We start from the raw sequence: 27,685 nt of genomic DNA, 5'->3' as shown, positions 1-27,685 counted from the left end.
TGGTGTAGTTAACATTCATTCATATCAGTTCTAAAATGTTTAGGAAAGGACTTCCCTGGTCGGGCAGTGGATAAGAATCTTCTTGCCAATGCAGGGGACACAGATTCGATCCCTGGTCCGGGAAGTACCCACAAGCCGCAGAGCAACAAAGCCCATGCATCACAAATATTGAGCCTGTGCTCTTGAGCCCAGAGCTCCAACTACTCAAGCCCCTGCCCCTGGAGCCTGTGTTCCACAACAGGAGAAGCCACTGCAATGAGAAGCCTGCGTCCCACAACCAGAGAGTAACCCCTACTTGCCACAACTAGAGAAAGCCTGTGCGCAGCAACCAAGACCCAGCGCAACCAAAAATTAAATAAAAATAAGTAAATAATTAATTTAAAAAAATTAAATGTTTAGGAACAAAATAAAAGATCCTAAGAGAGAACCTGCATAAACTGTAGGTGTCTCTGGTTAACTTACAGAGGTATCTACTGATACCTCCTTGAGCAGAATTTCTAATCAATTGTGTACCCATCACATGGTGATCTAATCCAGTGGCCTAAATTTTCCTCAAAGAAAATGCTTCCTATGCCTCATCTGCCAAAATAAGTTAGCCTGGCCCTGTAATTTACGGCCTGAAGACTAGAATGTGCTAAAAAAAAAAAAAAAAAAGTCTTGAGTTAAATCATCCCCTAAATCAGATCCTCTTTTAGGAGGATAAAGTAAATTTGGTTCAAAGCTAATAACTGTATTAGTACATAGTGAGCACTTGGGCTTCTTCCATCATCTCTACAGCTGGTCTTCTTTTGTCTCTATTAGCACGTCTGCTCTTTTGAAAAGTAGAATGACATAAGAATAAAACGACATATATCATTCCAACACTGAGGAAAAAAAATCTTTTTTCCCCTCATTTTTTATAAATCAGATGTGGGATTAAATGGAAATACCTTTTTAAGTGAGAATAAAATTTTTGGTAACATATTCTCCTCAAATTAAAATGGAACATGGCATTGGGTCAGAGTGCCACCTACAAGCCATAGCATATGTGACATTTTACTGCTACTTTCAAAGGGAGCATTTCCCAACTTATTGTCCTTATTCTACATCCATTTTTCACTATGGAATAATTAATATGGATCCTTTAAGTCTTGGGAGAAATTGGCACCACTCTAAGTAACTTTGCTGACAGTCCCCAGACTCCTGGGGCTTATCAACTAACAAGATATGGAAGAATGGTAAGTCTGAAAGGGTTTTGGATATTTCTTCTCAGATTTTGATGGAGAGAGCAATGAGTCTGTTTATTTAGGCTCACCGCTGAGTCAAAATTAAGCCACAAATCTCTTTCCTGATTTCTCTGGGGAGAAATATGTTAGTATTTAGTATTTAGTAATATGTTAGTATTTGACAATTTTCTTGTATATGAGCTATTAAGTCAAAATTTCTCATATACACAAGCCTCATAATAGCCACACATTTCTAGAAGTCCATGCCTCTCTTCAAACCTCTCCCTTTAGACATTAGAATCTGAATGGGGGAAAAAAAATAATTTCATAGAGTTTCTTTCCTTTAATTCAAAGAATTTAGGGAGTCCCCTGGCTGTCCAGTGCTTTCACTGCCATGGGTCGAGGTTCAATCCCTGTTTAGGGGCTGAGATCCCACAAGCCACATGGGCAGCCAAAAACAAAAACAAAAAAATTATTTCAAAATTTAGGGAATACACTGCCCAAACAGGGCAATAAAGCAATGAAAATATAATAGTAGTAAAACAAAGCTCTGTAAAAATTTAATTATTAAGCAGAAAAAGAGTTTGGTTTTACAGATGAAAAAGGTGCTGAAACATTTTGACCACAACTTGTAAGGTGAAGAAGGGGCTGTAACAAGAGGATGAGAAGGCTGTGTTTAATTTATTTTCCCCTCATTTTGTTTGCACGAGTAATTTGAGGGAAGAGCTTTTCAATGCTGGCTATAATTATTAGGCCAAGAAATTTTAGTTGACATAAGGTTGCAACATTCACTATGCAGGAAAAACAGGGCAAGTCAAAGTCAAAATAAGTTTCTCCTCATGGAGCTATGAGATGAGTGGGAACAGCTTGTACACTAACTGCACAGATGAAGTCATCTTTGTTGTACCAATATTAAAGACTTGACATAAGAATCTTTCAGTTCCATCTTGCTCTGCCATGTAATGTTGGCAACAGGTATTTAAGAACTGCCTATTCTGTCCAAAAGGTTCAGTAGCTACTGAGCACTATCAGAGTGTCTATGTACATAGTTACTGCTCCCAACTGCTTTGAAGCACAACAGACCATCCATGTGGCAGGCACCACTCAGGTTGTAATTCTCCCCTTTGAATTTCATAGTCATCATTTAACATATGAAAAAAAAAATGTTTTTCTCACACTTCAAAGATAGTGAAAAAGATTTTACTTTTTTTTGAGACCATTTTTATTTAAAAAACAAACTTACTTGCTTTCTACATGCAAAGAGCCTTACAGAAACATAGTAAAATACTTTCATGATGTCTCAGAACCTTCCTCAAGTTTGCTTTCATTGCATAATCAGTTCCATTTGGTGGAGAATTCTTGAGATTATTTCACATTCTGTTAAATAAATGCTGCTGCTGCTGCTGCTGCTAAGTCGCTTCAGTCGTGTCCAACTCTGTGTGACCCCACAGACGGCAGCCCACCAGGCTCCCCCGTCCCTGGGATTCTCCAGGCAAGAACACTGGAGTGGATTGCCATTTCCTTCTCCAATGCATGAAAGTGAAAGTGAAGTCTCTCAGTCATGTCCGACTCTTAGTGACCCCTTGGACTGCAGCCTACCAGGCTCCGCCGTCCATGGGATTTTCCAGGCAAGAGTACTGGAGTGGGGTGCCATTGCCTTCTCCATGTTAAATGCTAACACACACCAAATACATAGAATCATAGGGGGCTGTTGGTGTGAAGCAGGATGGTTCTGCAAAATTAGGGGAAATTAAGCTAAAGATCAGTATGATAATCAAATGTTACATTTTCCACTAACCCACAAGGAAAAAAGAAAAGAATTGGAAGCCTTGCAGTTGAATCCAGGTATGCTTTTTCTGAACAGTTACTTGGTGTTTACCAATGTGAAAGCAAGATGATCCTTTGAGTACTCTGGTTTGAGAATTTCCAATTGTTACTTGATATTCTAATAGAAGAGATATTGACTCCAAGCTTTTCGAGAGAGGGGTATTTTGCAATAATATCTTCTTTAGAGAAGGGGGAAAGTGGAAACGGTGGCAGATTTTATTTCTTGGGCTCCAAAATCACTGCTAATGGGGACTTCAGCCTTGAAATGAAAAGGTGTTTGCTCCTTGGAAGGAAAGCTATGACAAACCTAGACAATGTATTAAAAAGCAGGAAACATCACTTTGCCAACAGAAGTCTGTATAGTCAAACCTATGGTTTTCCCAGTAGTCATGTACAGATGTGAGAGCTGGACAGTAAAGAAGGCTGTGCACTGAAGAATTGATGCTTTAGAATTGCAATGCTAGAGAAGACTCTTGAGAGTTCCTTGGACTGCAGAAAGATCAAGCCAGTCAATTCAAAAGGAAGTCAGTCCTGAATATTCATTGGAAGGACTGATGCTGAAGCTGAAGCTCTAACACTTTGGCCACCTGAGGTGAGGAGCCCAACTCATTGGAAAAGACCCTGATGCTGGGAAATATTGAGGACAAGAGAAGGGGGTAGCAGAGGATGAGATGGTTGGATGGCCTCACTGACTCAATGGACATAAATTTGAGCAAACCCCAGGAAATAGTGAAGGACAGGGAAGCCTAACATGCTGCAATCCATGGGGTGGCAAAGAGTCAGACACGACTTATCAACTGAACTACAAACAACTTCTTTAGAAATGTTGAGTCCATTCAAACATGTCAGAATACAACTTGCCCTGATATGAATGTTATTAACATGGGAACTTTTCCCTTCCTTGTCTTTTCTTGCCTTTTAATAACCCCCCAAAATGAACTGTTTCAAATTTTATATACATATATATATATAATTTTTATATTCTGCAAGCTGTGCAGAACACCATGGCCATTAACGTTAAAACAAGCTTACAGGTGAGCTAATCTCGATAGTAATATTGAAAAGCAGATAAACAATTCTGGATAATAGACATGAATACATTAACCTGTTTATTACACTTTTAATTTCTTCCTAATACACATGTTGACAGCTTCACTACAAGGAAGAAGTTCAGAAAAATCAGGAGATAGAACTGTTTTATTTTTGCAATAAAAAATAACACTGAAATTTCTATAGTAGTCCTGTCCTGCAGAATAGAATATAAGCTACATAAAATTATTTAAAGTTTTCTAAAGAGCTTCATTTCAAAAAGTATACTTTAATAATACGTTTTGCTTAATCCCATAAATCTAACAGTATTATCAACATACAACCAATACAAAAAGTATTCATGAGATATTTTAGATTATTTTTCTCACACTAAATCTTTGAAATCTGGTGTATATTTTATACTCACAGACAATCTGAATTTGAACTCTGGTCACATTTCAGATGCTTAATGTCTAGTGATTACTGTGTTGGGCAGAGTGAACCTGTAGTGCTGTACATATTCACTATGTTTAAACAACAAATAGAGTCTCTTTAACGGAGATCTCTTGCAGACTTCCCTTGAACTTTTTAGAAACTCCATTGCGCCCCCTACAAAGGACTTGCCGTGTTCCTGTCCAGGATGACTATGCCTCAAGGCGCTCTGTATGCTGTAAGGAAGCAGATCCACCAGAAGCTGGTGGCATTTCGCTTTCCTGTATCTTCTGCACTAAAATGTGCCCCGAGCCAAAGATAAAACTTGGCTTCTGGCTACAGTATTAATCTTCTAGTACTTTTCACACTTCGGGCTTCCTTGGTGGCTCAGATGGTAAAGAATCTGCCTGCAATGAGGGACACTCGGGTGATATCCCTGGGTTGTGAAGATTCCCTGGAGAAGGGAATGGCTACCAGTATTCTTGCCTGAGGAATTCCATGAACAGGGGAGCCTGGTAAGCTATAGTCCATGGGATTGTAAAGAACCAAACGTGACTGAGCAACTAACACACACACACACACACACACACACACACCTTTCACACTTCAGGGTATCTGACCCAGCAACCTACTGCTAGAGCTGGTTTGAATCCAAGAGGAGGCTCATCTAATTCTGATGCATGGGTCAAACGCTGATGTCAACCTGAGCAGTCTATGAGCTAGCACACATTGAGTATCTACTATAGGCTAAAGTGAAAGAAGTCAAAGTGTTAGTCATTCAATCTTACCGACTCTTTGAGACCCCATGGACTAGGGCCCACCAGGCTCCTCTGTCCATGGAATTCTCCAGGCAAGAACACTGGAGTGTGTAGCCATGCACTTCTCCAGTGGATCTTCCCAACCAAGGGATTGAAACTGTATCTCTTGTATCTCCTGCATTGCAGGCAGATTCTTTACGATCTGAGCCATCAGGGAAGTCCATTATAGGCTAAGCTAAGTTCATAACCTCATTTACTCAGATCCTCAATTGCTTTCAGTAGGACTTCATAGCATCCTCATCTCTGCCTCTGTTCCTCCATTCTTAAGTCATGCACTAGAGCCAGCAGAGCTTCCCTGGACACATCTGATTGTCGTGCCTCCCCAGTGGACCCCTGGGATGGCTCCCACTGTTAAGAAAGTGCAAACTTTATTTGGTGTTGTATATGAGGCCCACCCCCCTCCCTGGCCCCAGCCCAGCTCTCAAGCTGCAGCTCTGTCTAGTTCCCTGATTGTGCGGCCTCTCCCTCATATTCTCTATACACGTTCTCCAGCCAGATGGCTTCTTGCCATCCGCTGATGGTGCCATATCATTCTCTCATGCTAGGTTTATATACACGGCTTTCTTTGCCTAGAATGTACTTCCCCTCTTGTTTACAGGTCAGAATCCTACATTTCCAATCTACAAAATCCAAGTTAATATTCTAGCTTCCGTCCTTGTTCTTGTTCCATGGAGGGGAGCTGCCTGCTAATCTGAAAACACCTTTGTTTCTGATGGTAGAAGTCAAATCCACCTGCTCTCTGGGGGAGGTTTTCTCAGTATATTTCTTGTTCACTGTCTTATTTCAGATGAGAGCTGCTACTAATCCATGAGCAATTCCAATAATGCTCAGGTAGTAGTGTAGCGCCAGTCTTATCAAGAATAATTCTTGATGAGACAAGGAAAAACAAGTAGAAGTTTTTTCAAAGTGCACCTGAGAGTAAGAATGGCTATTACATTTTTTACTGTTTTTTTAGTACAGTCATGTCAAGAAAGGATTAAAAATAGGACGTTGACCTTTTAACTCTTTTTTGTGAGCTGAGCTCATGTAAACCCTCATTTTATATTTGTTATCCTTTTAGTGTTTTTCAGGGCAGTTTCCCATTCATGCTTTTCACAGCAGAGCTATCAACAATTGACTCTCACACCTCAGCATGTCCCAAGACAAACTCATCACCATCTTTTTAAGCCTGTTCTTTTGGACTTTTCTAGTTCGTTCTGGAAAGTTCATCGCTTGGAGTTTTACCCACACGTCCTTCTCCATCGCTCCTGACAAAAATAAGTTGCCATGTCCTCTTATTCTACTTCTGCAGTATCTCTGATAATCACCCCTTCTCTGCTGTCTACTGCCTACATCCTAGTTCAGGCCCATATTGTCTCCCACTTGTGCCCCTGGAATTACCTCAGCCCTATTTCCCTTTAACTCCTAAATTCCAACATTCACCAAGATTTCTAAAGCCCAGCTCAAAGCATGTCACCTCCCAGCTCAAAAACCCTTAGTTCCTCCCCATCACCTAATAAACAAAATCCAGACTCTAGCCTGACAGCCATAGCCCACCCATGATGTGACCCCAATATAATGTTATAATGTGATCTCCCTACTCCCCTCCATGTACTACAGTCAAAATGTACTAGTTGTCCCCCAAACACGCCCTGCCCATCTTAGCATCTGGCCTTTGTCTGTGGTGTTTTTGTCTCTTTAACTTCTTGCTAATTGAAATATGACCCCATCCTTCAAGTCCCAGTCACAACCACTGCCTCTTCCATGAAGACTTTCTGCATTTTCCAGCAGGAAATCATCTTTTAGTCCTTGTATATACATTTTTGTGTTTTTGTTCTAATGCTTACTACAGCTTATATTGCAAGCTTCTTTGTGTATGTATGTGTGTCAATATCTTGTATCTGCTCAGATAATAAAGTTCATTTCATTGATGAACAGATATTTCTTAAGTACTGACTATGTGCTAGTACAATTCAGAAAACAGAGAGTAAGCTGGGCAATAGAGTACCCATTTTAAATGCCCAGCTTACAGCACCTAGCATGTATGTTGCACTTTGTAAGCACTCAGTGATTCCTTGCCAAACTCATGGCTAAATTCCTAATTGATCTGAAAAATGAATTTCCAGAAAGTTTTACTTTCAGACCAGAAAAGCGAAAATGGAAAGTTTAAAAGGCTTCAGAGCAGCTCAACTAAGAGTTCATAACATATATGTTTTTGTCTCTTGCACAGTTTAGCCCTGGAGACCCTAGCAAGCCCTCACACAGAGCCCTTTGCTCCCAGTTTACACACTTCCTTAACAATAATAATCATGACAACAACCACAGCAAGCTCCAGTATTTGATTTACAAGCTCATTTCAGATGAGAAGCAGGAAATTAGGAGCAGGGAATAGACATGGCATAATCAGTCACATTGGCATCAGTGAGACTGACAGTCTAGCAACAAAGGAGGACGCAAAAAAAGCTAAAAAACAAAACAACAATTTAAAAAAAAAAGCAATCTGCAGCCCTTTAGAATAGAGACAGACAGTTCTACATACCTCCAAAGAGCCTGAGGGCTTCTCAGCATTATAGCACAATACTACTTCTAATGACAACCTCGAGTCATCAAGTTGGATGATGTTTACAATGCATTATTTTAGAAGGCAGGGAAGATTAATATACTGGAAATGTTTCCATATAAGATAATTAAAACTCTTGGTATTTAAAAGGATAAATCCTCAGCCATCTATTAAACTCAGTTATCCAGAATAACTCTCTTGCACCCCCACCCGTAGGCTCTGGAGCCAGGGTTTTATTGTACTTCCTTGCATTACTTGATTCCTTTGCCTCAGAACATTCGTTGGCTCTCAGCATTTAGTTTAATCTTCATTAGGTAAGTTTTATTCCCATTTTATTTGCACAACCCTCTACAAGGGCCAGTGGAGAACACAACCGATTGGAAAAGTCTAGACCCTAGGCTTGTCTTGGAGATGCCCAAGGTCTTGTTAAGGAGCTAAGACTTATATCCTTGAACCATGTGAAGACACAGTAAAGAAATGCAAATAAGTGTATACTGTGAAACAAACTTTGCAATGAAGGATCATTTGGGAAATGACTAGGACTTATTAAGATTACTTTGATATGAGCCTCTGAGCCAGAAGTGGAAGCTTTGGGGGTAAAGAAGACAGCACAAAGAGTGCCTACCCAAGGCAAGAAAGAGCAAATTGTGTGCTGGCAGCAATGGCCAAGAGCTAGACTGACAGACTGAGACTGAGACACCTGCTTGGGGATGATGAGAGATAAGTTTGAAGTGTTCCGCCTTCTTGTATTGATACAAATCCCTTTGTATTAAAATAAGTCATCTTTCTTAAATCATGTCTTAGTCTATTCAGGCTGCCATAACAAAATTAGATACACTGAGTGACTTAAACAAAACCATATTTATTCTCACAGTTCTAGAGGCTGGGAAGTCCAGGATCTAAGGAGCCATGTTTCTGGTGAGAGCTGCTTCCTGATTCACAGACAGACACCTTCTTGCTGTGTCCTCACACTGGGGAGAAAGAGAGCAAGCTCTCTGGTGCCTCTTCTTATAAGGACACTAATAACATCATGAAGGCCCCACCCTCATGACTTCATCTAACTCAACCTCCCCTAAGCTCCATCTCCAGATATCATCACACTGGAGGGTAGGCCTTAAACAGATGAATTTGGTAAGATTGGGTGTTGTGGGTGGAGTCACATCTGGTCCATAATAGGTCATTTGAATGTAAATCTCTGCATCTTTTGAAAAACTCAAAAAATCAAGTTTGATATACAGACTAGTATTTATCTTCAGGGTTTCCCAGGTGCCCGTGGTGGTAAAGAAGCTGTGTGCCAGTGCAGGAGACATAAGAGATGTGGGTTTGATCCCTGGGTTGGGAATATCCCCTGGAGGGGGGCATGGCAACCCACCCCAGTATTCTTGTCTGGAGAATCCCATACAGAGGAAACTGGCAGGCTACAATCCTTAGGGTTGAAAAGGGTCAGACACTACTGAAGCGGCTTAGCACACACACACATTTGTCTTCAATCATGTCATTTTACAAGAGAATCTGTGTAACAGCTAGTTACAAGCTACAAAGATGATTTGCTTTCTCTACATTCATTTTACAAAAAGAAAAAAATCATAGGAAGTAAAGTTCTCCTTTGGTTAGGAGCTCTGGAAATGTTCTCCTAGAATACATCATCTAGTGTATCTGAAGCTTTTGATGATGGCTAACAGATTCATGAGTTCAGTTCAATCCCTCAGTTGTGTCCGACTCTTTGCAATCCCATGGACTGCAGCACACAGGCCTCCCTGTCCATCACCAACTCCCAGAGCATGTTCCAACTCATGCCCATTGAGTCAGAGATGCCATCCAACCATCTCATCCTCTGTCATCCCCTTCTCCTCCTGCCTTCAATCTTCCCCAGCATCAGGGTCTTTTCCAATGAGTCAGTTCTTCACATCAGGTGGCTAAAGTATAAACACAAATAATGGACTGAAACTTTCTACAGTTTGTTAACTGGTAAAGACTGGAGATTTATCAGCCTGTTAAAATGAGGTTCTAATAACTGTGCTTTTACCTAAACTGTAAACTCTGGGACCGTGGGGTAAGTGTTTTCCCCAAGAGTCTAAACCATCACCTACCACAGAAATGGGACTTAGTGTCAAGCGAAAAACAATAAATGATTGAATGCAAGACAGATTGACTTCTTAACATTTGATTAAAGTAAAATTCTACGTTTCTGAAAATTAACTTACCCTGAATTGGCTGAGATGCTTATGACTGATGGATTATGCCTATTTAACAAATTAAACACAAACCACAAAATCAGGGATTTTAAACTAATTTTTTCACAGACACGTTTGTTGTAAATCCAGTACACGTATCCTGTTGAATTGGCTGCTTTGTGTAATTGAGAGCCAATTTCAACGTTCACATGACAATGAAAATCTCAAGCTTAAATTTATTAATATGTTGCCTTGGCAGAACACCAGGCTTCTTAGTAGCGAAATATGGAGAGAATGGATATTAGTCTCCAAAGATTTGAGTTTGATTTTGAAAATAAACTGATGTTGTTCTTTAAAAGATCATTCATAAGGAAATATAACTGTAGAGATGTGGACTAGAAAGCAATTTAAATGAAAAATATTTCAAAGGACAGAGAATCAAAGTTTCAGCATGGTATTTGGTTGGAAGGCCCAGGGATCAAAATATTTAAGTGTTTTAAGTCCCACCTGAGCAATTCAAATCCTGAATCATTGCTCATGCATCTATCTGAGAACTCCTAATCTAGACATACTTAACAAAGAATTTGTCAAACACACTAGAATAGGGAACAGAAGAACTACATATTCAACCAGACAGATCCCAGAAAAGGAGAATTCATCATTTCTAATAGCCAAGATTGTAGTTTATTTGGCACACATCAGGTATCTGTCCAGCCCTGTCAAGTGACACATAGGATTATCTCTCTAATCCTTACAAAAAGCCCATTGAGCAGATAAGGAAACTAAGGCTCAAAAATAGGTTAAGCAAATTACCCCAAATCAACAAGCCTGTAAATGGCAAAGGCAAGATTTTAGCCTTTGTTATTGACCACTCCATTTTGTTTCACTGCTCCTTAAGAGGTGGTCTTTGAAAGTGCAACATCAGCATCACCTGGGAACTTGTTGGAAATCAAAGTCCTGAACTCTACACAGACTTACTGAGTGAGAATCACTGTCTATGGGACCCAGGAATCTGTTTTAACTAGCTCTGCAGGAAATTCTAATGCACACTAAAGTCTGAGAAGTACAACTCTATCCTACTCTATTTCTCCAAACTTTAGCAAATATATATATTTCACTTTGCCAATGTAGTTTCTTACAAAACTCAGAAAATTAATATCACATCCGTTTCTTTGTTTGAACCATAATCACTTGACCAGCAACCTTAATTCTGACAAATAGAATATATAAAATGAGCCCCAAGGAAAACAGCACAATGGCATTACTATCCATCTATGATATAAACGAGGGCTACAGTGATTGGAATTCTTTCAAGACCTGACTACACATATTGATTTAGGATTAGAATAGTAATCACTTAGCTCATTCTAAGCTTTAACAGATAAAATAGATTTTTAATATAAGCTCAGAAATGAGTATCTTGCCAAGAGGGCAAGAGTAAGCATCCAATGTGCTGTGACAAAAGTGAAATACAATACATGAAAAGGGCAACCAGAATTCCAATCTACTGCTAGGAATGATTGTCTTGCCGGGAAATCAAATGTATTGACCTTGCTGCTGAGCTGTCATTAATATGTTATACAGACACTGAGATTTTTCTAAGCAAAGTTACTGGAAGTCATTCAAATATTTATAATGGTGTAATGGGTGAACTGGAGACTTTCTCTTTCAGGGGGAAAAAAAAAAAAAGTGTGTTCCAAGCTCCTTGATGAGAAAATATTTGGAATAAAGCACAATAGATTTATATACAGACTTATAGGGTTGAAATTGATTTTTGTTTCCCTGGGAATTTAAGAATCTTTTTAATAGTGGAGAGCTGGTGTACAGCTGCAAGAGGTTGGCTTAATACAGAGCCAATATTTATGCTTTCTTGATAGAACAAATGGGAGTCCTTGCTCTGTTTTCTGTCTTACTTTTGTTGAAAGTCTGGCAACACTGGGATATAATACTTGCTTCTTCAAAATGTTTCTAAATTGTTCACTGTTTTGCATTTAATCTTGAAGCTGCTTTATTTATAATATTATTAAACCTCAAAGAAACCCATATGGTGGAAGGGAATGGAGAAATTTTGTGATTTCACTGTTTTATTTTTCTTTAATAGAATTTATGTGAAACCAAAAATCATTCAAGTTTGTGTTTTTATTTTCAAGGAGTGTGTCCATGCCTTGCAACAGGATGCCTTAAACAGATGGATAAAATATAGCACATAATAAATTTTATGACTAATATGTAATTCTGCAGAAATTGCCCTCTTTCTAACAGGTGAGTGAAGGTTTATATAGAGATTTGTTATCTCTATATTTAAATTAAGAAAATACAGCCTTGAAAAAATATAAACATATCTTAGTCCAAATGCATATCCAACACATAACTACCAACAGCCTTTATTTTTTAATAATTTCTAGGTTTAGTCCAGCCTTACTTATTTATTCCTACTGCTTACCATTTGTCTACTGTATTGAGGATCTACTAAAGGCCAGTATTACGTTTGTGTTTTACCTGGATATCAAGTATACAGGCGCAGTACTTGGACATATGATAAGCACTCAAGCAAATATTATTATCTATATACAACTGCCAAAAACACAGAATTTGCCTGTAAACAAAGTAATTTATGCTTCTTGGATCCTAGGTCTCACTGGCAGAGTTTTGACGTCATCTGTACCATCTTTTAGCATGCATAACTGGAATCCAACTGGTCCGTGTAAGGTAGTGGCTAAAATCATGGACATTGGTACCAGAAAACCATTATTCCAGTCTGTGTTCTACTGCTTACTACCTGTGTGACCCTGAACCAGACATTTCAGCTTTCTATTCCCTGTTTCCTATCTCAGAGTTGTTGTACAGATTTACTCAGAGGCTGCTTGGAAAAGTGTTTGGTGTGGGGTAGGTGGTCAATGTTTGGTAGCCATCATTGTTATTCTCTGGGCCCAGTAAATCACCTGTAAGTGGATGTAATAAACAAACCTATGGAAGGCTCAGACAGTAAAGAATCCACCTGCAATGCGGGAGACCTAGGTTCAATCCCTGGGTTGGGAAGATCCCATGAAGGAAGGCATAGCAACCCACTTCAGTATTCTTGCCCGGAGAATCCCCGTGGACAGAGGAGCCTGGCAGGCTACAGTCCATGGGGTCACAAAGAGTCGGACATGACTGAGCGACTAAGAACACAGCACATATGGAAGGCTAGGGGTTCCGTGAGGCCAAGAACCATGTATGTCTTTTCACTATTGGATCCTAGCACAGAGCTTAGATGCCTGTCTCACAAATAAAAAGTTAAGTAAAATAATAAATGAAATTATATATATATTTATATATATATAGCAATTGACACAGTGCACACAGAACCCTTTCACATAGCAAGGGTTCAATAGATGAAGGCTGTTTTAAGTATGTTTAACTATTTTGTGAACTTTATTAATAGAGTTTTAGTTCAAGTCTGACCTCTGTCGGTAATACTGTAAGTCTTCAGGGGAAGTCTTCATTCCCTGGAACTAAGACCTCCAGGGAGCTCTGTCCAGTTGCATTATGGAATAGCTCCTTAAGCCTTGACTAGAAAGGAGTTAGTGGTAAGGGCATTGGACCAGAAATGCAGAATATTTGATTCAAGCCCTGGCTTTTCAGTTACCTGGTTACATGGCCTTAGACAAGTCATTGCCCCTCTTTGGGTCTGTTTCCTCTGCTGTAAGATGAATGGCTTGGATTGAGAGATCCTCTTTGAATTCTGGATCTCTATAATTTTAGAAACTGTATCATAATTCTTTGTTCCTGAGCATATGAACAATTTCTATGACTTATCTCTCATGTATGTAGCGTATCTGTCACACACATGTGAATGCACACTCATGCGTACACACACATAAATGTGTATGTATGAGTCAGCAAAGCCTGCTGTGAATTGTTCATCCAATAGAGGAACTTTTCTTCTAAAACAATGATTTCCTCTCTCCATTTATACCTTTCAGGGTGATGCCTGCATGTGAATTATACATTTAGGTTTGGCATCCATATTAGATTAGAACTGAGAGATGTTTCAAAAGGAAGACTTAAGAAAAATTAATGACTTATTTTGTCGGCTCCAGCCCAATGTAATTTCCCTCCTCCATACTAAACAATTTTTCTTGTCTGTGCCAATTGTTTGCCATTTCTTAAACATCCAACTGCTCAGATGTGTGCATGTGCCCTGTCCCCCCATGTAAGAAGAGCCATCACTTATTAAACACCTACTGTTTTCCAGGCACTGTGCTAGGAAATTCTCTTAATTCTTTCAGCAGTCCTCAAAAATTACAGATGAGGAAACTGAATTTCAGTGTTTACGTAGGTGCTCAAGTTCAAACCACAGTCATTGATGAAGCCTACATCTGAACCTGGCTCTGTCTCATAAGACCCAGTGCCCTTTCTTCTCTATACTATCTTTTAAACAGCTGCTTGCCACGTCTAATCCCATCAGTCTAAACGTCTCCCTGGCAGTAGATCTGTTTATTACATTTATTTGAATCCCACCCTTCCAAACACACACAGAGAGCTGTGAACATAATAGGTGCAACATAACAACGAAATATGAAATGTATGTTGAATAAATGGAAGAGAAAAAAAAAGACACACTGGGCCTTCTTCAGTTTTGTTGCCTCATTTCTCTCTTAACGTTCTTTTTTTTGGATCAAAACAGGAAGTGGTAAGGTTGTCACATGAGTACAAGTCATTGAGTGGTGGCAAGTGCCAATCTGGCTCTAAGGCATTAAGGAAGTTAAAACTTAGTTCTATTTCTTTCCCAGAATTCACAGGCCTAAACATCAGTCACCCCATCCTAGCCAGCCTCTGTAGGTAATAGACTGGTTAGCCTGGTCCTAACCAGGCATGGGGATCCCTGGACCTTTTCACATTCTACACCAAAGAGTTTTCTCTGGGTTTACTAAAGTATATTTTGGGAGAAGTTGATCAGCTCTTTGGTTTTGTTACCACTCATGTGTATTTCAAGGACTATAAAAGTGAGAGACTGAACAAGCCATTATTTTTGATCATGGAGATGGGAGAGCTCATACTTAAACAGAGCAGTAGATTCAATTTTGGAACCTACTGGGTACTCTTGAAAAGTAGGTAGTCAACCTACCTAGGAAGATTGCATTAAACTTAGCACTTGAATTAGGCAAGCTTAAACTAACAGTGATAAAAAACAATCTTCAACTTCTTTCTATATTTTTAGGACCAATCTCATTTTTAATAAGGTAAAAAAAAAAAGGAAAAAAGTCTAGAGGAAAAAACTCCTCTTTTTGCCATGTGATGTTCCACAAGTGTAGCTGTAGAAAAGTTCTTGTCAGTTGAATAAAAACCACATTTGATAGAGAGAAAAAAAAGTTTATGGTTGACACATGCAATAGTGTAATGCAAGTATTCTTGGTTAGTCAATGATGCCCTAAATAGTATCTCAGGGACCCAAGTTCTTTTGTCTTTGAAGTGTTACCTCTTTGAGATCTTCAGAGTCTTCTCTACTAAGCTGCAGGAGGGAAAGAGAGAGATTGGAAGACTGGACAATTAAGCAAAAAGTTTTGTAGACCAGACTTAGATATATATCATTTCCCACCCACGTTTTATTGGCCAGAATTAAGTCATAGGGTCCTACCTAACTTCAGGGAAGACTGGGCAAAGCAGTCCGGCAGAGTGCCCAATAAGAAAAGGAACTGAGGTAGTGAACTCACAGCAGTCTGCCATAGCTCTACATGTGTACTTCCCTTCCGGCATCATGGTGCTAGCAGGGTTCCGTGTAAAGGCCACTAAATGGTTACTCTTGTTGTTAAAAATTAGTACATCTGATACAATCTAATAACCATTATCTGAGACTATGTGGAGCAAAGCCAAGTGTTAATTGTGGGCCATGACAAATAAGACAGGACCTCACTCCCTAAGAATTTTGCTCTAAAATAGAACTCTTTAAAAAATAAAATAAAATAGAAACCATTAACCAACTCTTTTTTTTTTTTTTTCTTTGTTCCATGCCATGTGCTTTGTGGGATCTTAATTCTTTGACCAGGGATTGAACCCAGGGCCCCTACTATGAGACCACTGAGACCTAATCACTGGACTGACAGGGAATTCCCATTTTTTCTTTTCTTTTCTCAGCCAACTCCAAAATGGAGAAAAATAAGGTAAAGATAAAGTGGAGGTGAAAGTCTTTTGTAAATAACATACATTTCATTATATGTCTGTTTACCCTAACTTTAAGTCACTCAAGACTGAGACCTGATAACATACCTTTGCGTCTGTGGTCTTTATTCAGTGCCTGGCATATAGTGGGTATTACAGAAGTGATTTTTAAGGAAACAAAATAAAGAACCATGTTGAAGTTGTGCAGAGAAGGAAAAATTACTTATGACGATATAACTTTATATATATATATAACTTTAGGAGATGCAATTCACACTGTAGTCATTGTGAACAGCTGTCCTTACAGTTGTGTAGTACACATCCTGGACAGCTGTAAGAGGCAGCCCTGGGCAAAAGAGCAACCAGAAAATGCATCCAGGAGAGCGTGAACATTGAACTGAGTTTTGGCATGTATTAATACAAAGAATTTCTACATGTGAAAAGGAAAAACAAAGCCATTTTATGCTGAGAAAAGAGCTCATTCGGAAATGAGAGTCCTTGAAAGGGAGCTGATAGACCAGGTAGCTTGGAGTTGTAAAGGAGGAGTTACTTTGTTCTTCAACAATGAGTGGTGTTGATTGCCACAGTGAGAAGTGTGAAGCGACTCATTTTAGGAAGGCCACTCTGGCCATCATGTGGAAGGTGGAGGAAAGAAAGGATAAGTAAGAAGACCACATGTGAGGCCACCATCATAATGCAGCTGAGAGGTGACACAGAACTAACCAGAACCATGACAATGGAGAGAAAAAAGAGGATTTTGTGACTTACTGGCTGCCCCAGATAAGAGAGAAGAGTGAAAAATTACTCCAAGGTGACTTGGTAGATAGCGGGAGCAATTAATTGCAAAAGAGAACAGGAGTTTTAAAAAAGGAGATGATGTGTTCAGTTCACTAGCATTTGAAGTGTATTGCCAGTAGGACTCCTATGTAAATCTATATAAATACCAGGTCCAGAACTCAGGAAAGAGGTGAGATGATTTCTGAACTATCAACCCATCGTCAGTTATATGGTTATAGAACCATATAAGCCAGGTAGACAATATAGGGCAATAGTTCTTCACACGGTTGTATGTACGCATGGGGAGAGAGGTTGGTCTGGTTTACTTATTTTTGTGTAACAGCTACCCCAAACTTAATGTTTAACACAATCATTTATTTTGCTCATGATCTTGTGGGCCAAGATTTTGGTAAGGACTAAGCTATATAGTTTTGTTCCACCTGGTATTAACTTTAATGGTTGGGCCTGGAGGAGCCACTTTCAAGATGGTTCTTCATTTACACATAGTGCCTCAGTGTTCTACACATGAGGTCTTATCCTTTGAGCTGCTCCATGTGACTTGGCTTTCTCATATCACAGTGGTCTCAGGATCTCCGGTCACACTTCTTACAAGTGGCAGGAGTAAAGCTACCAGGTCAGTCAAGGGCCGTGTCCAGGACTGGCAGTGTCACTTCTGCTAAGCTTGGCAGGACCTAACCACATCCAAGAGGCTGAGAAACAGAGTCTACTTCTTGATGGGTAAGATGACACAGTCACATTGTGGGAGGGCATGTGAGATGGGAAATACTAGGGGTTATCTTTGGAAAATACTAAATGCTACCAGAGTGTCCATCAAAGTCACATGAGGAGCTTTTTCAAATCATGACTATTATGCTTCCAAACTTTAAATAGGTTCTATGAGGAATTCTGATACATATTTTGACCTCAGACCCACTGATATAGAACAGAAAGAAAAAGTTGCTCAGGGCCAAAATGTAAAAAGGAAAAACAACTCTTGAGTAGGGAGTTTCTGCTGATAGACCAGAGATGAAAGAAATGAGCACAGAGCATGATGGGTGCCAAGGGAAGAGATGGTTTCAAGGAAGATGTGGTCAGAAGAACCAATGCTATAGAGACCACGAGAATGAGGAGAACTAGGCAGAGGGGCCCAAATATGGCTTTAAAAGCTCTCCAGGGACTTCCCTGGTGGTCCAGCGGTTAAGGCTACATGAGTTTGATTCCTCGTTCAGGAGGATTCCACAATCTGCATAGCAACTAAGCCCCCGTGCCACAACTACTGAGCCCTTGTACCTAGAACCATGCTCCACAACAAGAGAAGTCACTGAAATGAGAATCCCACACACTGCCATGAAGAGTAGCCTGCGCTTGCCGCAACTAGAGAAAGCTCATGTGCAAAAACGAAGACCCAGTGCAGCCAGTATAAATAAATAAGTAAAATACTTTCAAGAAAAAAAGGTCTCTCCACATCTCTGTTTCAGTTTGGGTTGGAATCCAGAATCAAGCTTAAAAACTGAGTTTTCAACCATAATATGTTCCATTTTGTCCCCCAGTAGTTTGGCTATCCCCAAGAAACCCTATTTGTTAGGGCTGGAATAACAGCTGTCTGACAGCAATATCTAAACTGAAATGAGAAAGGTTGGTGACAGACTTTACAGGTAAATTGTGAACTTCAAAAAAATGGAGATATTTCCCTTCTACTCCTCCCTTTTATCTTTACAACTAAGTTCTTTCGCAGTTACTTTGGTAATTTTCTTTGTTTGGGATATGAAGTCAAAATCAGTGTATCAGCTGACTCTTGCTGTATAACAAATCGTCCCAAAGTCAATGACTTATAATGAAGGGTCTGCACGCTACAGTCTGTGAGCCAGACACTTGTCTTTGTAAATATAGCTTTATTTGGACATAGTTGTGCCTGTTAATTTACATGTTATCTGCCTTATATGTTTGTCTGTTTTTTACACTACAATAAACCGAGGGCTTTTCTGGTACTTTACTCAGTGGTAAAGAATCTGTCTGCCAATGCAAGAGACATGGGTTGGGAAGGTCTCCTGCAGAAGGAAATGGCTACCCACTGCAGTATTCTTGCCCGGGAAATCCCATGGACAGAGGAGCCTGGTGGGCTCCAGTCCATGGGATCACAAGAGTCAGACACGAGTCAGTCAAACAACAACAACAACAAACAGAAGAAAGTTACTATAGAGCATAGGCCTCATGAACCTATAATATTCACTATCTAGCCCTTAAAAAAAAAAAGGTTTGCTAGATTGTGCTTAAAAAATAAGTATATTTTATTGCTCATGAGTCAGCTGGGTAGTTTTTCTGGTCTCAGCTATGCTCGTTCATGATCAGCGGTGGGCTCTGATTCTCTGGTTAGGTTCTGTCGTATATCCTGGTTGACTGGTTGTTGTCTAGTCTGACTTTCGCTGGAGTAACTGGGATCTTCTCCCTGAGACTTTTCATTCTCTACCAGGATGGTGTAGGCTTGTCCTTATGGTGTTAGTAAGATCCCAATAGAACAAGTGGAAACACTTAAGAACTCTTGAGATGAAGGCTCCAAAGTGGTATACCATCACTTCTACCACATCATCCCACCATTCTACTACATGTGATACTGACCCAGATTCCAGAAGTGATGAGAGGACCTGCTAAGTTATATTTCAAAGATGTCAACATGGGAAGGCATGAAATATCAGGGCCGTCTTTGCAATCCCATCTACTGCATAGAGTGTAGAAAGAACATCAGGCTGAGTTGGGGAGAACTGAGTTCACATCCTGAATTGGCTGTAAACTCACTCTGTGACCTTACACAAGTCACTCAAGTCTCTCTGGGCCTTAGGCTCCTTAGCTCTAAATTCTACATTCATATTAAAAAATGCCATATTCTGTTCTTGTTTGCATCCAACAAATGTTTATTTTCTTGAAATACTTTTTAAGGAGACTTGAAAATACTCTCTGTTTTCTAATGTGGTATTACTTGGGGCCAGCATAAGGGAAAAACATCTGCTTTTATTTCATTCCTTTGACAGGGATTCTAAATATTTGTAATTTGCATGAAAAAAATTACAACAGTCATACTGGGTTTCTTTCAAATATGAAGAAAGAGAAAAGGTTTTGCAAATGAAAATGACAGAAGCCACCTTAGCAAGAGAATAATCTAAAGATGATGCTTGCTCAGAATGACTCAAAAAAGTCCCCAAGTCCTTGTCTTTCCTAGGAAGTCCTGGTAGATAGGTAATATAAGACAGATTTAGGTTGATAAACTCTCTGGAAAATTTTGTAAGAAGGGTTATGATGACTGTGTGTGCTTTATGCTTGTCAACTCCTTTCCAAATGAAACTCGCTAAGAGTGGTGCAAACCTGGATGTTCCCAGATCAGTCACTGGGAAGATCCTCAAGCAGTATCTTTCCTACCCAGCGCCCAACAGGGCTCCCTAGGCATCTACCTTCAGCAAGGCCAAGGCAGAACAGAGTTTACACAGCTGCACCTGGGTTTCATGTAGATCTTCCTTCTCTGTAATCTGGTTCTCAGTGCTACTTTGGGACACCTCTGAAGATGAGGAGTCTATTTAGCAGGCTGAGCAGTGTTCAGAGTGCTTGTAAGTCAGGGTTCTAACCCCCCGCCCCTGCCTGACCATGCATGGACACGCACACCCACACCCACACACCCACCCACCCCCCCCACACACACACACACAAACCTCAGATGCAGTTAATGTATCCAGAATTTTGAAATGTAAAAATCTATAAAGAATTTATTTTAGCATGTGTAACCTCTGTGACATTTCAAGAAATAACATTCATTCTATATCACATGGGGAGAAGGGGCACAAAAGGGGTAATTTTTTCAGTTTAGGGTCTTTTAGAGTTCTTGACTTTGTAATGATCTCTCCTCTGAAATGATATTGTGCTTACCATGTTTTCCACAGACTTTGGCATTTAATTGTATATTGTCACATGTATGTGTGTGACCTAGTGGCTGAGCACATGGAATATTAACTCTGACACCTACGAGCTCTGTGACTTTGGGCAAAGTATTTTTGGCAAATAGTCTCCAACCATGGCTGTGATCAACTCCCTCCCTCCCTGCCAATCCTTCCAAAGTGAAGTGAAAGTTGCTCCATCGTGTCTGACTCTTTGTGACCCTATGGACTATACAGTCCATGGAATTCTCTGGGCCAGAATACTGGGGTGGGTAGCCTTTCCCTTATCCAGGGGATCTTCCCAATCCAGGGATTGAACCCAAGTCTTCCACATTGCAGGCAGATTCTTTACCAACTGAGCCACAAGGGAAGCCCACCACTGAGAGGTGAAATGTGTCTCCTCTTCTCTTAAACCTTGCTGGGCCTGTAACTGCTTTGACCACTGAATCACAGCAGAAATAATATTATGAGACTTCTGAGGCTAGGCCTTAAGCAAACTGGAAGGTTCCATTTTTTTTCCTCTTGCACTGCTCCTTCTTGGAGTCCAGCAGCCATCCCAAGAAAGGCAATGGCGGAACGGGATGTACTCTGATGGGCAGTCCTGGCTGTGCTCCTAGCTGACATTCAGCACCAGTTGCCAGCCATATGAGCAAGCTATCTTGGATGTTCTAGGAAAATGGAGTCTTCAGATAAATGCACATCATCATGGGCAGATGACATCACATGGAGCAGAAGAACTGCCCAGCTGAGCCCAGTCAACTCAGAATCATGAGATATAATAATAAAATAGTTGTTACTTCAAGCCACCAAGTTTTGGGGTCTTTATTATATAGCAATAAATCTTTGAAATAGTGTTTAACCCTATTTAGATTTGGTTTCTTTCCCTGTAAAATGGGTCAATAATGGTACCTATGTCATAGGATTGTTTTGAGGATTAAACAAGATGAAATATATGGTGCAGTACTTAGTGATGTGATGCTATATATTTATGCTATGTTGTGCTGATTACAATATTTTATGTTTTATTTTTACAGCTTGCAGGATCTTAGTTCCCTGGCCAGGGATCAAACCCAGGCCATGGCAGTGAAAGCAAAGAGTCTTAACCACTGGACCACCAGGGAATTCCCTATTTTTAAACATGCAAGAAAAGGCTCTGTCATTGGTGAAAAGATTTCAAGAACCAGAGAGCAGGAGGTGGTGGGGCAGGAGTGAAAACAAAGATATAGAAAATAAATGGTACTAAAAAAAAAAGAAAGAAAATAAAATAAATGGTACTAATATTTATTGGTAACCTACTATGTGCCAGGCCCTACACTAGGTTTTTACACATATGATTGCACATGCTCATCACATAAACCTTGTTAGGCACATGTTTTTTTGTCTTTATACCATTGAGTGGAAGTTCAGAGAGGTTAAGTAATTTAACCGAGGTCCCACAGCCCAGAGTGACCAGAACAGAGTGCAAGTGGGCTTCAGAGTGCACTGTCTGCAAAGCCTTTTCTTATTTTTTTTAATCCTCCAACACATTTTGGATAGAGGAGCTTCCTGAGATCTTTCAAAATGTAATTACTGTTTTCAATGAGAAATTAAACATTCGGTCAGACTCTATTCAACCCAACCAATATTCTGCCTCTGGTAGGAATACTGATGAAAATTTAAGAACATCCCCTGAAGTCCTTCACTTCCAGTGATAAATTATTACAAACCTAGCACCAAGGAATCTAGATTAATCTTTCATGATACTGGTTATTTTTAGCTTATGTCACATCTCTGATAAACAAGTTCCATGCATGTGAAGCTGTACTTCCTTTCATTTTTTCTAAAATACCACTTTTAACGCTCTAGGAAGGGCTGCCCCATTATGTCTGTATACATTGCTGCTCAATTTTTATATGAGAAGTTAACTTGTCTTTTCTCATGGACACAGTTTGCTTGGTAAGGTCAGGAAAACGCTAAGAAAACTTGTATGATGCCCCTCAAGCTGGGCCTCTGAGATCCCAGCTGAAAGCTCACCACAGATCTGTGTCCAATAATAAAATTCTCCTTGAATCTGGGAGCACTCAGTTCATTCCTGCTTTTTCAATCCTTTAAGTGCCTCCTTCCCATGCTCCTTTTCCTTCTTTCCCCAGCCTCTCGCAAAATCTTGTTCCAAAATGTCAGTCAACCATCAGCTAATGGGATCAGAAGTTGCCTCACAGTCACAAAACCCCCTGGTTCCCGGCCCAAGCGCCCCCCGTTGCATCCAGTGTCCCAAGATGACCTCCCGGCCCCCATGACGTAAGGAACATTGCAGAGCAGCTTCACAAACGGAGAGACTCATTCGTTATTTTTTTCAAGGGGCTGAGAAAAGAAAATGTTATGAATAAGGAAATTGTTGGTGGGTCACTGGCCAGGACTCTGAAATCTCAACAGCGAACAATTAATTTGAGGATAATATAAACAGGTTTCATTGTACAGATTTTAGGACTATGATAGGAATAGTCTGTTGTTTTGAATTCTGGAACGTTACTCCCCTTCTGCACCCCTGCCCCGATTCCAGGCCATCTTACTATGAGTTGGCATTCTCCCTCCGCCTGGTTGTTTTCTCAACCCTCTGGTAGAGCACAAATGAACTTACTCTGTGATTGGCTTCATGTGGTTGCCTGGCCACTTATTCTGGTTTCCTATTGTGTTGCCGACACACATTTTTAAGAGTTCCATTATATTAGGGTTTTTTTCCTACTCTTTTCAGAAAAAAATGACTTTTCAAAGGAATATTAAAAAGAATTTTTTTTTTGTTTATAGAAATAAGGTTGCTTCTAGTTCTTTGTCCTCTTTCACAATCACAGCCATGCAATCCATAAGGAATCCATTAACGTGCAAGATGCATTGAAGCTGCTGGATGGGTGTGTGTGTGTGTGTGTGTGTGTGTGTGTGCACGCGTGCACTGCTTTTTTCTTTTTCTCTCAGAATCTTGCTGCTGCCAACCACTGATTTAGGAATGTTTAGGGGTATATGCCAACTCAATAATCAAAATCATTTTGGTACTGGGAACCCAACCTTAGTCTCTGTAGACCAGTGGAATTTATTGCTTGCTCCAGTTTATTAAGTAATAGTACCAACAATGTTTTGAATAAAGAAGAGTCTGATAAGATGTGATAGAATGTCAGGATAATTCATTCTGATCATAAAACAATGCTTGTTTTGAATTTGAAATACAAAAAAGCATGAATAACCTGATAGACCTCGGCTTCCTTCCCCTGACCTGATACAGGAATACAATTCCTAGCTCACTTCACAAAAGAGGCTCAGGACAGACTGTGGTTTTCTGCTACATCCACACCTCTGTATTCATTCCCCAAATACATACCTAGTATCAGCTGTGGGCCTAGGCATTGGGACCACAGAGGTGAAGAGGATAATGCAACTCCTGCCACATAGCACTTTCTGAAGGAAGATATCTTGGCTGCAACACTGTTGAGACATTTGAGGCACATGCAAAACAGAGTAATTAATAGTGAAGCTTGTGGGCTGAGTTCAGATCCAGGCTATACCACCCTAAGCTGTTTTATCTTCAACAGTTGACATGGCCTCACTAAGCTTCAGATTCCTAAAGCAGTGGTACTTACCTCATAGAGTTATTTTGAGGGTTAAGGGGAAAAGCCCTTGTGCAGCCTTTACCATAAGCCTGGTTAATAGCCACGAGTAGTGGTGTATTAGTAGGTGGCACTAGTGGTGAGGAATTCATCTGCCAGTGCAGGAGACACAGGAGACTTGGGTTTGATCCCTGGGTCCAGAAGATCCTCTGGAGTAGGAAAGGGCAACCCACTCCAGTACGCTTCCCTGGAAAATTCCAGAGGAGCCTGAAAGGCTACAGGCCATGGGGCTGCAGAGAGTCAGACACGACTGAGCACCACCGTAGCAGCAGATATTAGTAGTAGTAACCACAGTAGTCATAGGTGGGCCATGTTGTCCCTCAGCAGAGAAGGCCATGGCAAGTCCATGGACCCAGCCATCACCGGGAGGTCACAGAATCATCCCACCCTGGGAGTCTCTTAAATTTGAGGGAGAAAAAAATAGGCTTGGCCCATGCTAGAAGCACAACTTCTGCCTTCTAAAGCTGCAGTGGCTCCTACTGCTCATGGAAGAAAATGCAGCTCCTTCCACCCTGTGTTTGCCAGCTGGCTGTGGCCAGGATCCCTCACACTGAGCCCTGCCTTCCCTGACCCCAGAAAATGTGACCCCTCCTGATCACTGCAACTGTGGAAGCCTGCCATTCGGGGATGTCGACTCTTCTCACCCACTCTCCCCCTTCAGAGCCTCATCCTGCTTCATGTTGAGCCCAGAATAGCAGATCTGGAACTTCTAGGGTTGCTGGGGCTTCAGAGCTTATAGAAACCCATCTTCCTGATGGACCCTGGGTTGTTTCTCCCCCTTCACCTATCTCCAAAAGAGCACCAAACGGTTTCCATATGGCTGCCACGTGCCCTCATGACTGCCATACCTAACTAGAACTCATCCAGAATGGTCACGAGGTTCTCCTGGACACAGCAGGGCTGCTCTGCCCAAGCTGTGATGCAGAGCAGAAAACACACCGCCTGGTCCCTCTGCACCCATGCCTCTCCAGAAGCTATGTCTTCTACCCGGCAGGAAAAAGAAGTTCACTTGGTTTCCATTGTAGGGATCTAGGTACAAAAATAACCCATCATAGCTAACTGGCCCACTCCTTTCCCTGTGAAGTGGACAGGCACAGTAAATCTCCCTACCCCGCCCAGCTCATCTACCCCTAAGGGGCCTTACCACAGCTAGCCATGTGGGAGGAGAACAAATTTAAATGAAATCAACATGAGTTTCCCCTTAACGATAATCAGTTCGGTTCAGTCACTCAGTCATGTCCGACTCCTTGCGACCCCATGGACTGCAGCATGCCAGGCCTCCCTGTCCATCACCAACTCCCAGAGCTTACTCAAACTCATGTCCATTGAGTCAGTGATGCCATCCAACCATCTCATCCTCTGTCATCCCCTTCTCCTCCTAACATTAATAGTTCTATTCACTCAACGCATACTGAGTGCCCAATCACCTACTTGGTGCCAGAGGCAAGACAAACCCCAGCCACACCCTCGGTAGTTTGGCAAAAAGCTGGCTGAGCGGGTCTGTGTCCACCAGAGGAAGAAAGTCTTGTGCAGCGGCTGAGCTCTAGAGCACTGTCTTCCAACCAGACTGCTTCTTTAACCAGGAGTGCCCCCATATTACCTGCTGTGCCAGATCTTCTGTGCTATGCTTTTCCTATAAATCTTTTGAGCAGTACAGAGTGGGGTCCTTCCCCCGGAACGGTCTCTAGGGTGCACTCAACTTTGGTTGGTCAAGCACACATTCTCTCTATTAAATGGTGTAGACCCAGGGTACATCCTTATGTGTGTGTGCGTATTCACTCACTTCAGTCATGTCTGACTCTTTGCAACCCCATGGACCATAGCTTGCCAGGCTCCTCTGTCCATGGGATTCTCCAGGCAAGAATACTGGAGTGGGTTGCTATGCCCTCCTCCAGGGGATCTTCCCCACCCAGGGATCGAACCCCAAGTGTCTTGTGTCTCCTGCACTGGCAGGTGAATTCTTTACCACTAGCACCACCTAGGAAGCCTCGCTATTACACCACTACTCATGGCTATTAGCCAGGCATTATGGTAAAAGCTGTCCAAGGACTTCTTCACTTAACCCACATCTCCTGCATTGCAGGCACGTTCTTTACCACTGAGCCACTGTGGAAGCCCAGGTACTGACACATTCTCTAGACTCTCTGTGTGGAGGCTTCCCCAGGAAACCATGCTTTACTTTCTGCTGCATATCACCGGTCAAGTGGGTGTCTATGCCACCTTGGCGTGACAGCACACAGGTGTGAAGAACACACAAGGAGCTCACAGCCTCGTGAAAAAGAAATCCAAGACAAAATAGACATGAATACACTGCGGTGCTGGAGAAGACTCTTGAGAGTCCCTTGGACAGCAAGTCAATCCAAAAGGAAATGAATCCTGAATATTCACTGGAAGGACTGATGCTGAAGCTGAAGCTCCAATACTTTGGCCACCTGATGCAAAGAGCTGACTCATTAGAAAAAACCCTGATGCTGGGAAAGACTGAGGGCAGGAAGAGAAGAGGGCAGCAGAAGATGAGATGGTTGGATGGCATCACCGACACCATGGACATGAGTTTGAGCCATCTCCAGAAGATAGTGAAGGGCATGGAAGCCTGACATTCTGCAGTCCATGAGGTCACAAAGAGTCAGACATGACTAATGACTGAACAACAAACATGTATAGACATATAAGAAGGGATTTTTTTTTTTTTAAGAAGGGATTTTGACAGTCCATGATTGCACCCCCCACTTCAGGCAGCAGATTTTAATCTTACTGAAAACTCATCTCCTGCCTGATTAACAAAGTCCTGGAGGGCCACATATAAAGGGGTATCCTCATTTCATCCTGCAGGGAAAAAAGAATCCCCGCATAGATGATTTTCACTAGGAACAAACTCCAGGCAGGAGATTTTTATGGAAAATGAACTAACTTTTGTAATGAGTGAACTGCACAGTAACTCTTCACTTACCTTGACTCATTTTTAAAAATTAACAATAAATAAGTTTTTGCTACACACACAAGTAATGTTTCAACATAAGCAAACACCCCAAGTGGATGGAACTATAGCTGTCAGGCCTTTGAAGTGAGATGGTGAATACTCAGACCAGGGCAGTATTCAGGTCAGGCCTTCCTTACACACATGTGCAAGACAGGGGGAGGGTGGTACTGAAACTGGTCTTTATTCCTCTTTCGGTCTGTTTGTATAG

At 41.1% G+C, this 27,685-nt stretch overlaps 1 long non-coding RNA gene across 1 annotated transcript; it reads left to right on the top strand.

Annotated features, from left to right (window-relative positions):
• The first annotated feature begins 645 nt into the window (after window positions 1–645).
• Window positions 646–15,369, top strand: LOC122423485. The gene is made up of 3 exons (XR_006264161.1): window positions 646–661; window positions 699–704; window positions 15,279–15,369. It is a non-coding gene; the product is annotated as an uncharacterized LOC122423485 (long non-coding RNA).
• Window positions 15,370–27,685: the final 12,316 nt, after the last annotated feature.

The sequence above is a fragment of the Cervus canadensis genome, chromosome 21 (genome assembly GCF_019320065.1).
Source record: "Cervus canadensis isolate Bull #8, Minnesota chromosome 21, ASM1932006v1, whole genome shotgun sequence".
Lineage (NCBI taxonomy): Eukaryota > Metazoa > Chordata > Mammalia > Artiodactyla > Cervidae > Cervus > Cervus canadensis.
The sequence above is the reverse complement of the archived record's forward strand: the minus strand, read 5'-3'. Positions and strand labels throughout refer to the sequence as shown.